At 41.1% G+C, this 13,793-nt stretch overlaps 1 non-coding gene across 1 annotated transcript; it reads right to left on the bottom strand.

Moving 5' to 3' along the window:
• Window positions 1-5,855: 5,855 nt before the first annotated feature.
• On the bottom strand, window positions 5,856-5,985 carry LOC112426980 (small nucleolar RNA SNORA51). The gene has a single exon (XR_003018387.1). It is a non-coding gene; the product is annotated as a small nucleolar RNA SNORA51 (small nucleolar RNA).
• Between the last annotated feature and the right edge of the window lie 7,808 nt (window positions 5,986-13,793).

The raw sequence follows: 13,793 nt of genomic DNA, 5'->3' as shown, positions 1-13,793 counted from the left end.
TGTGGTACACAAAGTTCATTTTCTTGTTCCAACTAAAGCCAGTATCAAATATTTTTGCATATCATTAATTCATTCGTTCGCAAGATTTTATTAAGTGCTTCGAGTGCCTGATAGGGATAGGCACTAGTAGTGATAAGAGTGTTGACAGATGGTCCCTAGCTCACAGGGACCTTCACCACCACCAGAGGACCACGTGTTTCCCAGAGTATGGTCTCAGAAACAGAATATACATGAATGGCCAGATAGTATATGACAACAGAACTCTGAACCACATAAGAAGCCCAGGAAGCCAGACCACAACCTTGGTAGCAGCTGAACCAGAACAGTCAGGAAGTAGTCAACGACTGGCAATTGCCCAATATATATATATATATATATATATATATATATTTTTTTTTTTTTTTTTTTTTTTTTTTTTTGAGACAGGGTCTTGCTATGTAATACCCAGGCTGGAATGTAGTGGCACGATCTTAGCTCACTGCAGCCTGGATCTCCTGGGCTCAAGAGATCCTCTGCCTCAGCTTCCCAAGTACCTAGGATTACAGGTGTGCAATTTTTTTTTAATTTTTAATTTTTTTTTTTTTTTTTTTTTTTTTTTTTTTTTTTTTTTTTTTTGAGACGGAGTCTCGCCTGTCGCCCGGGCTGGAGTGCAGTGGCAGGATCTCAGCTCACTGCAAGCTCCGCCTCCCGGGTTTACGCCATTCTCCTGCCTCAGCCTCCCAAGTAGCTGGGACTACAGGCGCCAGCCACCTCGCCCGGCTAGCTTTTTTTATTTTTTTAGTAGAGACGGGGTTTCACCGTGTTAGCCAGAATGGTCTCGAACTCCTGACCTCGTGATCCGCCCGTCTCCGCCTCCCAAAGTGCTGGGATTACAGGCTTGAGCCACCGCGCCCGGCATAATTTTTAAAATTTTTTTCATGACAGGGTCTCACTATGTTGCCCAGGCTGGTCTCAAACTCCTGGACTCAAGCGATCCTCCTGCCTGGGCCTTCCAAAGTGCAACTTCCCTATTTTTACCCCTAGTTCCACCTCAGCACCAACCAGAGAAAGCCAAATATGTTCTGCAAACCAACCACATAAAATACCCACGCTTCTAGTAGCCCACTTGCCGCTTTCCCATGCCAACAACTTCCAATTAGAGCATACCTGGGGCTTTTCTTCACTTCTATAAACCTTCCCACTCCTCTGCCCCACCTTTGAGCCTCTGACAAAGTCAAGTGATGGTGACTGGGACTCCCTTCTACAGCAAGCTCTGAATAAATAGCATCTATTTGTTCTCCTGTGGGTGGGTTTTAGTTTAATTCCACAAATCAGATCATCTTAATTGAATTAAGATGATTATGCAGCCCCCACAACTACCACACCCCACGCACAGATTTCTGTGGGGTGGAAACCTAGGGATCTGCATTCTAATCAGGGGCAGCAGGTGATTCTTATGGACAAATAAGAGAATGTGTTGGACTCAAAAGGAAGAAGGATGAAAGTTTAACATACGAACATCTGGTAAACAGTATAGTTAGAAAAGGAAAGCATATGAGATTTAGTTTCAGGCTTAAGGCTCATCTCTGCCACCTATCTAACACATAGCCTCTCACAAATTACTAACCTTCTCTGATCCTTAGTCTTCGGATCTGTAAAACACAGATAACATGGATACTTTCTCAACCTAACCTAAGGTTACTGGAAAGACAAATTAATAATGAAGCACTTAGGACTTGATATATAAATGTTAGCTACTATAATGAAAGAATCTTTACACTTAATTCTGCATCTCAACCTTAATCTGGAAATTAGCCTCTTCTTAACATTTCTTCAGAAATTATGAACTTCGTAGTTAATAGTAATTATAGCTTGCCCTTCATAACTGATAGTGATACTGTTGTCACTGTTGCCATTCAAGGACACAATTGTGACTGATTGAAGGAGTCTTCTCTCCATTTTTGTCACTCAAGTGTAGAGATGGCTGTTTTTGTAGCTATAGTTACTGTTTGCCAAGTTTGATGTATAAAAAAATATAGCCTCCATCTAACTTAGAGTAAGGGCTTCTGGAATCGTAACTACATGTAATAATAAATGTTTCGTGAATAATAGAATTTACTACATTCTCATTTGTGCAGTTATTTCAGATTGCTGCATGAACCAATTAAAACTCTTGCTTTCATTGCCTGATGTTCCCTGGTTGTGAATTACTGCTTAAAAGTGTATATCAGTGTGTATTACATATTAGACTAGTATACTGCTTCGCTTTGCCTAGAGAAGAGCAGGTCCTGAAGGGTATTGCCTGGAATTGTTCCTCTTTACCATATTCTTATCAAAGAGACCATTGCAAATGCTGATAGATTTGATGCATTCAGAAACATATAATTAGCATTCATAAATCAAATAAATTAATGATACTGTTCAAGAAAACAGATGTGCCATCTGTGGTTCCAAGTCTTAAAGAAATAAAGTGCTGCCATGGAAATGAGACATAAATGATTTGGCAGACACTAAGCTTGGCATGGAGTTAGATGACTTATTGACATCACACTTCAGCTTTCAAAGGACTCCTAGTTCTAAAAATAATGATTTTATTTATAATTTTTACCTTATTAGTATATCTTTCCACTAAGTACAGCCATGCCATTAAATGTTTGATATGCTGTGATATCATCATTAATGTGTGTAGATGATGGGCATAAATAGAACATTTTGTATACTTCATTTACATACTGGATTAAACAAGTTGCTGCCAAGTTAAAAAAAAAAAAAAAAAAAAAGGCCAGGCCTGTTGGCTCACGCCTGTAATCCCAGCACTTTGGGAGACCGAGGCAGGCAGATCACGAGGTCAGGAGTTAAAGGCGATCCTGACCAACATGGTGAAACCCCATCTCTACTAAAAATACAAAAATTAGCCGGGTGTGGTGGTGTACGCCTGTAATCCCAGCTACTCAGGAGGCTGAGGCAGGAGAATCTCTTGAACCCAGGAGGCGGAGGTTGCAGTGAGGCGAGATTGCGCCATTGCACTCCAGCCTGGGCGACAGAGTGACACTCCATCTCAAAACAAAAAACAATAGTAGGTAAAATGTATAAGGCTACCACATACAGCTTTGTAAATTGCGCACTGCACAATTCCAGCTCGTGCAACTTGAGTACAGTGTAAACACTGCTTTCAGGAGTTGTATACTACACAAGCAACACAGGTATCTGTGGCTGCCCTGCAGCTGATGTGTCTTGGTAAAACCTTTTTTGGTACGTTTCGTGTAAAATAAGAAAGTGAACATTCTAATAACTAGGCAACAATGCTTTTGCAAGTCAGAGGTTTCCAGTTCCTGGTTTTCAGCACAAGTGAAAGAGGATTTTTGGCAAATAATTTGGAAGGAATGACAAAATGAATGGCTTTACTATAATAAAGTTGCCTTTTTTTTTTTTGAGACGGAGTCTTGCTCTGTCACCCAGGCTGGAGTGCAATGATGTGATCTTGGCTCACTGCAACTGCTGCCTCCCAGGTTCAAGCGATTCTCCTTCCTCAGCCTCCCAAGTACTGGACTACAGGTGCGCACTACCACGCCCGGTTAATTTTTGTATTTTTAGTAGAGATGGGGTTTTGCCATGTTGGCCAGGTTGGTCTTGAACTCCTGACCTCGGGTGATCTACCGGCCTCAGCCTCCCAAAGTGCTGGGATTACAGGCGTGAGCCACCACACCCGGCCACTACGATAAATTTATCTCATTCTTACCTATTTGTCTCTGTGAACATGTTTTCTCAGCGATTATGTCTACAGAGGTGTTAAACAGGAACGTCATTGATCCTAAATACTGTCTCATTCCAGCAGTAAGCACTACTTGACTTCACGCTCTAAATGATCATCAGATTGAAATAATTTTTGATAATTTTTTACTTTTGATTTAAACATATTTATGTTTAATCAATTATAATAATAATTATAATATTAATTAGGTCAGGATTTGTAAAATAACCAAGGACATAAAACAATCAAGGACATACAAATTTTAATTTATAGACATTTTCATCATAGAGAAGGTTAAGAGATTAATAAAAGATATTCAGTATAAAATCATACAGAAAACTCTTTCTTGGCCAGGTGCGGTGGCTCACGCCTGTAATCCCAGCACTTTGGGAGGCCAAGGAGGGTGGATCACGAAATCAGGATATCGAGACCATCCTGGCTAACGCGGTGAAACTCCGTGTCTACTAAAGATACAAAAAAATTAGCCAGGCGTGGTGGCGGGCACTTGTAGTCCCAGCTACTCAGGAGGCTGAGGCAGGAGAATGGCATGAACCCGGGAGGTGGAGCTTGCAGTGAGCTGAGATTAAAAAAACAAAAAACCAACCAAACAAAAGTCTTTCTTTTTTTATTGGACTGGCCAAAAATTCTTTCTTTGAATGTTTCCAATATGTACGAATTTTAGTTACCACGGTTTAAATAACACCTGTCCTCTGAGAACAAGGTTTCAAATTTCAGTTACTGAGGTAAATTAACTAACTCTGAGTAACTGCATAAAATACAAATTTGCTACTAGCTCTTCAGGTCCATGAATTACTACATTAACAGGTGTGCATCCTGATCGGTGACTAATCATGTATCTTCTTTCAAAGTCTGTCAGTGATTGGTCTCTGTGCATCTGTCAGTTCACACACAGACAGCAAGGCTTGCAGTCGCATTGTCTCCTTGTCTGCCAGTAAAAAACCCATGTGACATTTTACAAAAATGGGTGATTAAGAAAGGGTATTGGCCAACAAGGATGAAAGTATGGCATGGAAATAAAAAGTGACAATACTGAAAATAAAATGTGAAATAGCTGGGCATGGTGGCTTATGCCTGTAATTCCAGCACTTTGGGAGGCCGAGGCAGGCAGATCACCTGAGGTCAGGAGTTCAAGACCAGCCTGGCCAAAGTGGTGAAACCCCATTTTTACTAAAAATACAAAAAACTAGCCAGGCGTGGTGGCGGGCGCCTGTAATCCTAGCTACTCGGGAGACTGAGGCAGGAGAATCGCTTGAACCTGGGAGGCGGAGGATGCAGTGAGCCGAGATCACGCCATTGCACTCTGGCCTGGGCTACAAGAGCAAAACTCCATCTAAAAAACATCAACCAAAAAGAAGTGAAATGAATGTAATGAGGTTATAGAGGAAATAGCTGACCATGGGAATGTTTACACTACCACCATTGGAGAGACTGCAGATATGTAGCCAGGGAACTTAGAGCAGGTGAACTCATGACATAAGTGAGTCACCTTATGTCTCAGAGGAAGTGATCCTGGCAAAAATCTTCACATTAAAGGAACTCTTGGAAATATTTCACCACATCGAAAATGCAAAGGATAACACACTGGAAGCTGATCCAAACGTAAAACTATGACAGTTTATCAAGGCGTAGAAAGATGAATACGCCAAATCATAAGTTCTATGACAAGAAGGGAAGAAACTAAGCAAACTACTATTGTTAAGTTTTTTTTACAAAGAAACACAACACTTAATTATCAATGTTTCTGATGTTTTAAATTGCAGTATACTAAGTGAATATCAGTCTTACTATGTTCTTTATTTCCCTATACATTTATAACGAAGAGAGTTTATAATGTTCTGACAAAAAATTTTAAAGGTCATAGGACAATCATAATTTTTCCCATTGATTATTTAGATCACATTATACATTTTCAACTTGTACAGTTATTTTGAAGGTCCTGCATTATTGTGCAAAGTGAGGACTGCCTGTATTTTCCGAGGGACAACCTTCTCTAAGAGAAGTAGAATGGAAATATGAACTCAAGAAGAAAGAAGACTGAGAACTAAATTTAAAAAATGAGAAAATAAAAAACTTCCAACAGTTTTTTTTTTTTTTTCCCTGAACTCCTTGTCTCCTGATTCACAATACAGACCAGGCACAGGGCCTGGGCTGAGGTATATATGGGGTTGGTTTACTCTGCCTCCTCTTTCTATACAGTCAGTGTAAGAATACAGACTGTGGTAAGTAAGGAAGCCAAAATTTCCCACTTTTAAAGAACAACTTGTTTATGTATTTTTAAATGAATGACAGTGGTTTTGAACGGCTATATTTAGTTTTTACTGAATAGATTTAAAAGTATTATTTAACAGTCATTATTTATAACATGTTAGAAATTACAATCTTGGCAAATATTTAAACTGGTGATGAAAATTTCCAATATCAATCTAAAAATGAGTACATAATTTTTCAAACGTATTAGATTTGAAAGATCACTGATCTGTTCCCAAAACAGGAATTAGCCTATTACTACTTGGGGGAGTATTTTTACTATTTAAAAGATAGCAGCTTATTTGGGAATGTTTCTGTGCCACAGTTAGAGCTCAATTCCAGATAAAATTAATACAAGACAGAAGGATAATAAACTAGGGCTTTTTCCATTATAAGCAATGGAAAAAGAATAGAAGTAAGAGCATTGGCTCAACTAACCCCAGAAAGACTGATACTATTATATAAGTCAGCGATTAAAGCTCGCCAAAGACTTCCTGTCTCATTCAGTAAAAGCCTACTTATAATAGGCTCCTGCATCCCCACACCCAGCTTTGCTTTGGCTCTCATCAGGAGGCAATGCCTCAGGGCTTTCTCCGTGCTTTGCTGCTACATATTCCTTTCGCCTGGACTGCTCTTTTCCCAGCTACAGCTACAGGACTGGCTCACTCACCTTCATTAGAATTTTTTTTTTTTTTTTTTTTTTTTTTTTTTTGTGAGAGGGAGTCTTGCTGTGTCACCCAGGCTGGAGTGCAATGGCGTGATATCAGCTCACCGCAACATCTGCCCCCCAGGTTCAAGTGATTCTCCTGCCTCAGCCTCCCGAGTAGCTGGGATTACAGGTACATGCCACCACTCTCAGCTAATTTTTGTATTTTAGTAGAGATGGGGTTTTGCCATGTTGGTCAGGCTGGTCTTGAACTTCTGACCTCAAGTGATCCGCCCACTATGGCCTCCCAAAGTGCTAGGATTGCAGGTGTGAGCCACTGTGCCCGGCCTTTTTAAAATTTTTGTGGGTTCATAGTAGGTGTGTATATTTATGGAATACATGAGATACTTTAATGCAGACATGCAATGTGTAATAATCACATCATGGTAAACGGAGTATCTGTCACCACAAGCATTTATCCTTTGTGTCACAAACAATCCAATTATACTCTTTTAGTTATTTGAAAATGTATAATTATTATTGGCTATAGTCACCCTGTTGTGCTAGCAAATACTAGGTCTTATTTATTCTTTGAAACTACTTTTTGTACCAATTAAACATCCCCACAATCCCCCACTACCCTTCCCAGCCTCTGGTAAACTTCCTTCTACTTTCTATCTCCATGAGTCAATTGTTTAAATTTTTAGCTCCCACAAAGAAGTGAGAACATGTGATGTTTGTCTTTCTGTGCCTGGCTTATTTCACTTAATATGACCTTCCAGTTCTATCCATGTTGTTGCAAATGACAGGATCTCGTTCTTTTTTATGGCTGAATAGTCCTTCATTGTGTAAATGTACCACATTTTCTTTTTCCATTCATCTGTGGATGGACACTTAGGTTACTTTCAAATTTTGGCTATGGTGAACAGTGCAACAAACACGAGAGTGCAGATATCTCTTTGATATACTGATTTATTTCTTTTGGATATATACCCAGCAGCAGGATTGCTGGATCATATGGTAGCTCTATTTTTAAGAGTTTTTAAAGAAAGGGTCTTACTCTATTACCCAAGCTAGAGAGCAGTGGCAGGATTACAGCTAACTGCAGCCTCGACTATAGCCTCAGGCGATTCTCCCTGATTCTCCCACCTCAGCCTCTCAAGTAGCTGAAACTACAGGCATGCACCACCATACCTGGCTAATTTTTGTATTTTTAGTAGAGACGAGGTTTTGCCATGTTGGCCAGGCTGGTCTTGAACTCCTGGCCTCAAGTCATCCACCCACCTCGGCCTCCCAAAGTGTTGGGATTATAGGTGTGAGCCACCCCGCCCTGCCTAATTGTAGTTTTGATTTGTATTTCTCTGATGATCACCGATGTTGAGTACCTTTTCATATGCCTGTTTGCCATTTGTATGTCTTCTTTTGAGAGATGTCTATTCAGATCTTTCACTCATTTTTAAATCGAACAATTAAACTTTTTCCTATAGAGTTGTTTGCGTGCCTTATACATTCTGGTTATTGATCTCTTGTCAGATGGACAGTTTGCAAATATTCTCTCCCATTCGGTGGGATGTCTCTTCACTTTGTTGATTGTTTCCTTTGGTGTGCAGAAGCTTTTTAACTTGATGTGATCCCATTTGTCTATTTTTGCTTTAGTAGTCTGTGCTTGGGGGGTTCCATCAGGTTTTTGCTCAAATGCCACCTTCCCAGCAATTCCTTCTTTTACCAATGTGTTAAAAATGATTTTGCAGCCGGTCATGGTGGCTCACGCCTGTAATCCCAGTGCTTTGGGAAGTGGAGGTAGCCGGATCACCTGAGGTCAGAAGTTCAAGACCAGCCTGGCCAATATGGCGAAACCCCTTCTCTACTAACAAAATAAAAATGAGCCGGGCATTGTGGTGCACGCCTGTAATCCCAGCTACTAGGGAAGCTGAGGCAGGAGAATCACTTGAACCTGGGAGGTGGAGGTTGCAGTGAGCCAAGATTGCACCACTGCACTCCAGCCTGGGTGACAGAGCAAGACTCTGTCTAAAAAAAAAAAAAAAAAAAAAAAAATTTCTACTACAATTTGCTGTTCTCTATTCCCCTTCCCTGCTTTCACAGTACTTATTACCATTTATATTATGTATTTTGCTTATTGTGTTTCTCCCACTAGAATGTTAGCTCCATGAAAGCAGTGATTTTTGTGTTTTCCTCATTGCTATATATAGTTCATAACATGTAACAGATGCTCAAGAAATATCTATTGTGGCTGGGCACGGTGGCTCACGCCTGTAATCCCAACATTTTGAGAGGCCGAGGTGGGCAGGTCATGAGGTCAGGAGATTGAGACCATCCTGGCTAACATGGTCAAACCCCATCTCTACTAAAAATACAAAAAATTAGCCGGGCTTAAAGGCATGCACCTGTAATCCAAGCTACTCGGGAGGCTGAGACAGGAGAATCACTTGAACCCAGGAGGCCGAGGTTGCAGTGAGTTGAGATCGTGCCACTGCACTCCAGCCTGGTCAACAGAGCGAGACTCCATCCAAAAAAAAAAAAAAAAACAAATATTTGTTGTGTAAATGAAAACTCAACTGGATTAAGAGTAAGACTCAAAGTTTCTTTAAAAACTTGCTCAAGGGCACATAGTTGTTTAAGAAATTACAAAAGTGACTTAATCCACAGACACTGCCCTCCTGCAGCATATGGTCTAAAAGTTTTGTGCTGTTTTTCATTTTTCAAATTCAAAGCATCAGGTTTATCCATCCCTTCATTTTCATTCCTTCTGACATCACTCTTATCCAGGTCTTTATCACTTCTCATCTGGTTTACTGCAAGATGTTTCTATCTCAGTCTCAGTCTCTCTCCTTCTCCCCAAAGTTGTACACCATCTTTAATCCTCCCCAAACACCATTTTCCTCACATCACATCCATCCCCCACCCCGTTGTTTTTTGTTTTTTTTTTTTTTTTTTTTTGAGATGGAGTTTTGCTCTTGTAGCCCAGGCTGGAGTGCAATGGCATGATCTCAGCTCACTGCAACCTCCACCTCCCAGGTTCAAGTGATTTTCCTGCCTCAGCCTCCCAAAGTGCTGGGATTACAGGTGTGTGCCACCACGACTGGCTAATTTTTGAATTTTAGTAGAGATGGGTTTCACCATGTTGGCCAGGCTGGTCTCAAACTCCTGACCTCAGGTGATCCGCCTGCCTCCACCTCCCAAAGTGCTGGGATTACAGGTGTGAGCCACCGCGCCTGGCCACATCACTTCCCTTTACTTGCTCATAAGAGCTACCAAGAAAAAGTTGAAACTCCTCCAATCGGGTTTCAACTTTTTACCTTGGTAAAGTAAAAAGTGGAATTGGCCAAATTCCACTTACAAAGCTTTATTCCACTACTTCCCAGTTTAAAACCTTAACTTCATCAGGCCATCCCCCTCATCACTACCTAATGAACAATCTGTGCTCACTCCCATTTCAGTTCATATTGTTCCCATCATCTGGAAAGTTCTGTGGAGTCCTTTTCATCTGTCCAAATGCTTCTTACCCTTTAAGGCAGGGGTGTCCAATCTTTTGGGTTCCCTGGGCCACACTGGAAGAAGAACTATCTTGGTCCACATAGAAAATACAATAACGCTACACTAACACTAATGATAGCTGATGAGCTAAAAAAAAAAAAAAAAAAAAAGCAACAAAATCTCATGTTTTAACAAAGTTTACAAACTTGTGTTGGGCCACATTCAAAGCCGTCCTGGGCCACATGCAGCCCATGGGCATGGGTTGGATAAGCTTGCTTTATGGCATGGACCACTGTCTACCTCTTTCATAAGGTTTCTCTTATTTCACAATTAACTGATTGATTACAAAACTCAATGCTTTGTAATCATCTTTTCCCCTCTGAAGTACTTTTGTTAGTGTGCTGATTACTAAGATGTTTATGAAGGCCGGGCGCGGTGGCTCAAGCCTGTAATCCCAGCACTTTGGGAGGCCGAGGCGGGCGGATCACAAGGTCAGGAGATCGAGACCACAGTGAAACCCCGTCTCTACTAAAAATACAAAAAATTAGCCGGGCGCGGTGGCGGGCGCCTGTAGTCCCAGCTACTCAGGAGGCTGAGGCAGGAGAATGGCGGGAACCTGGGAGGCGGAGCTTGCAGTGAGCCGAGATCGCGCCACTGCACTCCAGCCTGGGCAACAGTGTGAGACTCCGTCTCAAAAAAAAAAAAAAAAAAAGATGTTTATGAAGCATACCTTGGTATTATGTATTATGTATGTTCACATCCCAACTCTTCAATCAAATTGTAAATTCTTTGAAGGACATCATTCTTTGTAAGACATAATCCTACACTTATACTTCCACAAGTTATTTTGTTTTTTGCGCATAGTAGGTACCCAAAATATTTGTCGAATGAAGTATTTTTTTAATACCAAAAATTGTAGAATAAGATAGTGTTCCGGATTTAAATGTGAAAAGGGCTATGTTGTCAATAAATCCTCCAAAGAATATACTTTCATATTGAACTGAGGATAATAAAATATTGCTTAAACTTGGTGGTAAAATGAGTTGTGATGTTGTTACATGTCTTAGTCCTTTTTGGACTGCTATAAGAAAATACCTGGCCAGGTGTGGTGGCTCACGCCTGTAATCCCAGAACTTTGGGAGGCCGAAGTGGATGAATCACCTGAGGTCAGGAGTTCGAGCCCAGCCTGGCCAACATGGTGAAACCCCATGTCTACTAAAAATACAAAAAAATTAGCCAGGGGTGGTGATGTGTGCCTGTAGTCCCAGCTACTTGGGAGGCTGAGGCAGGAGAATCGCTCGAACCTGGGAGGCAGAGGTTGCAGTGAGCCAAGATCATGCCACTGCAATACAGCCTGAGCAACAGAGCAAGATTCCATCTCAAAAAAAAAAGAGGGGAGAGGAGAGGAGGGGAGGCTAATTTATAAAGAACAGAAATTGATTTTGTCACCGTTCTGGAGACTGGGAAGTCCAAGACCACGGTGCTGACAGGTTTGATTGTCTGGTGAGGCCTGCTTTCTGCTTCTAAGATGGCCCTTATTGCTGCACCCTTCAGAGGAAAGGAACACTGTATCCTCTCAAGGTGGAAGGCCATCCTTTACATGGTGGAGGCTAGCTTAGTGCTGTGTGAAACCTCTTTTGAAAGGGCCTTCATCCCATTCACGAGGGGAGAAGCCCTCATGACCTAAAATGAAAGCCCTACCTCTTAATAGTATCACATCAACCATTAAGTTTCAACACCTGAATTTTGGAGGGAATACATTCAAACCATAGCTGTATGTAATAAAATCCAGAGTACTACTGTAGAGTAGACAAAATGTGAATGAGCAAGGTTTCCATTTTACACTGATTATAAATGTCCATGCAGCAACCAGTATTTAGTTTAATTGTAAATATTTTTTTGCTATTTGTTTAGCTACATGACTGAAAATTTATTATTTAGATATAAAAGAGAAACTGATTTTTTTGCTAAGTAACATCTTCCATAAACAATGGGAGTTTCGGAGAATTCTGTTTTGGGAAACATCCATGTTAATATTTTGTTTCCATATGAACCATCATCACACAGACATTATTTTGTACAATACAAACAAGTAGAATATATTTAGCTTTTGGCTCAGAACATATTGTTCCACATGGCCTACAGAGTACATCTAAAACTCTATGTGATGAGACCAAATCTCTACAAAAAAATGAAAAGATTAGTCAGGCACTGTGGCACACATCTGTGGTCCTAGCTACACAGCAGGCTGAGGTGGGAAGATCACTTGAGCCCACGAGGTTGAGGCTGCAGTAAGCCGTGTTTGCATCACTGCACTCTAGCCTAAGTGACAGACAGAGATCCTGTCTTACAAAAAATCTATTTACAACGTAACTACTACACTGTCCACCTAAAAAAGAAATCCAACAGGTTACACAAAATGAAAGGGTATTAGGTAAAAGGGTTTGGTCAATTCATTATTAACCACATGTCCTCTACAACTGTTCTCATCTGAAGATGTACTTTGGGGTTATTAGGTCAATAATGGACTCTTCTATCTTCTTAAAAAAAAAAAAAAAAGCATTATCCCGTATCAAGTAGCGAGGTTGCTATAAATTCCAACACCACTCACATTAACAGAGTCACTGCACCCCATCTCATGCTGTATCTCATCTGTACCTCATCTCATCAATCTATCAGCTGTCCCTTGAAGGAGTTTACAAGACTGTAAAGAGAAATATCTAATTCTTCTTCAGGGCTAGTTTCAACCAGGATCTAAAACATTCAAATGCTATAAAAGTAAATGGATATCAAATATAGCCTTAAAAAACAAGGAGAATAGTGATATGATTATGGCTTGTGCTACAAAAGATCTTTTTTTTTTTTTTTTTTTTTTTGAGACGGAGTCTCGCTCTGTCGCCCAGGCTGGAGTGCAGTGGCCGGATCTCAGCTCACTGCAAGCTCCGCCTCCCGGGTTTGCGCCATTCTCCTGCCTCAGCCTCCTGAGTAGCTGGGACTACAGGCACCCGCCACCTCGCCCGGCTATTTTTTTGTATTTTTTAGTAGAGACGGAGTTTCACTGTGTTAGCCAGGATGGTCTCGATCTCCTGGCCTCGTGATCCACCCGTCTCGGCCTCCCAAAGTGCTGGGATTACAGGCTTGAGCCACCACGCCCGGCTACAAAAGATCTTTAAAAGCAGATTTAAGGCTGGGCATGGTGGCTCATGCCTGTAGTAATCCCAGCACTTTGGGAGGCCAAGATGGGTGGATCACCTGAGGTCAGGAGTTCGAGACCAGCCTGGCCAACATGGTGAAACCCCGTCTCTACTAAGAATACAAAAACTAGCCAGGCGTGGTGGCACATGTCTGTAATCCCAGCTACTCAGGAGGCTGAGGCAGGAGAATGCTTGAATCTGGGAGGCAAATGTTGCAGTCAGCCAAGATTACGCCACTGCACTCCAGCCTGGGTGACCGAACGAGACTCCATCTCAAAAAAAAAAAAAAAAAAAAAAAAGCAGATTTAAGCGAATAGATGTATGCCACAACACATATATAGCACCTGGGTAGGAAAATAATCTAATGTGTACTTGACTTCTTGTGCTAGAAGTATCTAGCACAAGAAGTAAAATTAGGCATTACCAAAAAAATGCCTAACTTTTGTGAGTTAGGCATCAA

Source organism: Macaca nemestrina, chromosome 11 (genome assembly GCF_043159975.1).
Source record: "Macaca nemestrina isolate mMacNem1 chromosome 11, mMacNem.hap1, whole genome shotgun sequence".
Lineage (NCBI taxonomy): Eukaryota > Metazoa > Chordata > Mammalia > Primates > Cercopithecidae > Macaca > Macaca nemestrina.
This window is presented reverse-complemented; position numbering and strand designations above follow the sequence as displayed.